This window comes from Schistocerca piceifrons, unplaced genomic scaffold (genome assembly GCF_021461385.2).
Source record: "Schistocerca piceifrons isolate TAMUIC-IGC-003096 unplaced genomic scaffold, iqSchPice1.1 HiC_scaffold_1976, whole genome shotgun sequence".
NCBI lineage: Eukaryota > Metazoa > Arthropoda > Insecta > Orthoptera > Acrididae > Schistocerca > Schistocerca piceifrons.
Genome location: NW_025727874.1, coordinates 57,501 through 60,000, shown reverse-complemented (window position 1 = coordinate 60,000; position 2,500 = coordinate 57,501). Strand labels below are relative to the sequence as shown.

The 2,500-nt window shown below is 57.3% G+C and overlaps 1 non-coding gene across 1 annotated transcript in view; it reads left to right on the top strand.

The window, feature by feature from the left end:
- Positions 1 to 2,110: 2,110 nt before the first annotated feature.
- LOC124741654 overlaps positions 2,111 to 2,500 on the top strand; it is a 1,909-nt gene continuing 1,519 nt past the window's right edge. The window contains exon 1 of the ribosomal RNA XR_007010004.1: positions 2,111 to 2,500. This exon is cut by the window's right edge and continues 1,519 nt beyond it. This is a non-coding gene — a ribosomal RNA (small subunit ribosomal RNA).

Genomic DNA, 2,500 nt, shown 5'->3' with positions numbered 1-2,500 from the left:
ATGTTGTGCCTCAACCTAACCCATGTTGTGCCTCAACCTAACCCATGTTGTGCCTCAACCTAACCCATGTTGTGCCTCAACCTAACCCATGTTGTGCCTTAACCTAACCCATGTTGTGCCTTAACCTAACCCATGTTGTGCCTTAACCTAACCCATGTTGTGCCTTAACCTAACCCATGTTGTGCCTTAACCTAACCCATGTTGTGCCTTAACCTAACCCATGTTGTGCCTTAACCTAACCCATGTTGTGCCTTAACCTAACCCATGTTGTGCCTTAACCTAACCCATGTTGTCGCCTTAACGTAACCCACGTTGTCGCCTAAACCTGCTCTGTAATTGTTATACGACTCGTTCAATTACTGTAGTGTTGCCCACCCGCAACCCTCGCAATATAGTTCGCTACTCGCACTGCCCGCACCCCTGTGTATCGCTTCATGTTAAACACCTTGCAAGTCTTGCTCACTTTCCACATGCTCCTGCTGTACACTGTAATGTGGATGGCAGCAGGACGTACATGCCGCCCCTCCCCACGTCCCCACCTTGCCCCCTGCCTTCGCAAGCTGGTTGGTGAGAAGTTTGCATGTTCAATGCCCTTCGCATGCGACGTACTCAGGCTACGTTGTGGTGCGGCCTGTGTCAACTGTCCGCTGATGTCGTACGCGTGAACCACAATCTGTACTGCACATTCGTCCTTATGTACTGAATGATACATCGTGGCACATGTGTGACCGCACAACGACTGCGCCCAAAAACGGCGGACCATACAGTGCAAATATTGTGCACGCAGCTACGTGTCGTCTCCCTATGAGAGCTGGATTGCAGTGTGGTACGCCATAGAGACGTGTGGGAGGAACGGACGCCGTGGATGGCGATCAGCATGAGCTGTCTGTTGATGTATTCGGACCTAGTCGTCTCTCCTCACACACCGTGATGGCATGGTGCACCGCGTTCCATATCTGCGACATGCTACAGAGGCCGGTTGACAGTCGTTCGAGCAATGGACATCGCATACGTACGGGGGCCACCTTCCACGTATTGTCTAGGCGTGCACATTTTGTTGCGTGTATGTGGGCAGACGTAGTGTGGCGTGACACCTGACACAGGCATGCAATAATCGTTGAAGTTGCAAATGGCGATGGACGCCTGCGTTTTCTGGTGAAGTTACGCAAATGAACAAATGGTAACCTGTTGTGGTGCGGTTGTTCTCGCTAGGGGTGAATCGGTGATGGCGACGATAGGTTGAGGTACTAACCGGTTGTTCCAGCGATACCCACCATGCCGACGAAACTGAACGGCATCTGGGTGTGAAGCGATACGCGGCGGTGGCTGGGTGGGACCGTCCCCGGCCGGTGAGGGGGCGCCTCCCGGCGTGCTGGCCGCGCGGTGCGTGGGCGCACGCGCTACAGCCGGCTGGTGGGGGCGGCCAGTGGCAGGCGCGCCGGCCGACGGACGCGGCAGGCGTCGCAGCTGCGCGCCGGCGCACCCTGCGCGCGGCGCCGTGCGGCCAAAGTAGGTCCTCGCGGGCCCGGTGCGAAGCGCGGTGGACATCTTCAGTGTGCTGGTCCGATTGAGGACTGTGTGCGTTGAGGATGCGCCGCCGCCCGGCGCTCGGCGCCGCGACGCCGTCTGCTGCTCGGTCGCCCCAGCGGTTCTCGCTGGTGGTTTGTATCGCAGCTGTGCGGATGTGTTGGCGCGTGCGCTGTGCTGGGAGAGTTCGCTTCGGCACCCAAGTGGGGCTTTTGTCCTTCTGTGGCGCTGGCGTTGGAGCTGCCGGTCACCGTAGGTGGCGCGTGTTGTCTCCCGCCGGCAATGCCACGACAGCGCGCTCCCGGGCCTCTGTCGGCAGCGGCAAGCTCAGTTGGGAGCACGGGTGGTCGCACCGAAAGCGTCTACTCGCCTAACTCCGGGCGATTGCGCCTCTCTCGAACCCGACCAAGTACTTGGGACGGCGCTGCGCGCCGCCGGGACCTGAGAGGGTTTCGAGGTGTATTGTGCAGGGGAGCTCAGCCTCCTCCTGTTTGCAGAATGATTGAGCGGACGCTTGCGTGTTCGCGCGGGCCCCCGGGACACACTCCCGGGCGGCCGGCTGCTCAGCTCTAGTTGACGCAGCTCCCTGGTTGATCCTGCCAGTAGTCATATGCTTGTCTCAAAGATTAAGCCATGCATGTCTCAGTACAAGCCGCATTAAGGTGAAACCGCGAATGGCTCATTAAATCAGTTATGGTTCCTTAGATCGTACCCACGTTACTTGGATAACTGTGGTAATTCTAGAGCTAATACATGCAAACAGAGTCCCGACCAGAGATGGAAGGGACGCTTTTATTAGATCAAAACCAATCGGTCGGCTCGTCCGGTCCGTTTGCCTTGGTGACTCTGAATAACTTTGGGCTGATCGCACGGTCCTCGTACCGGCGACGCATCTTTCAAATGTCTGCCTTATCAACTGTCGATGGTAGGTTCTGCGCCTACCATGGTTGTAACGGGTAACGGGGAATCAGGG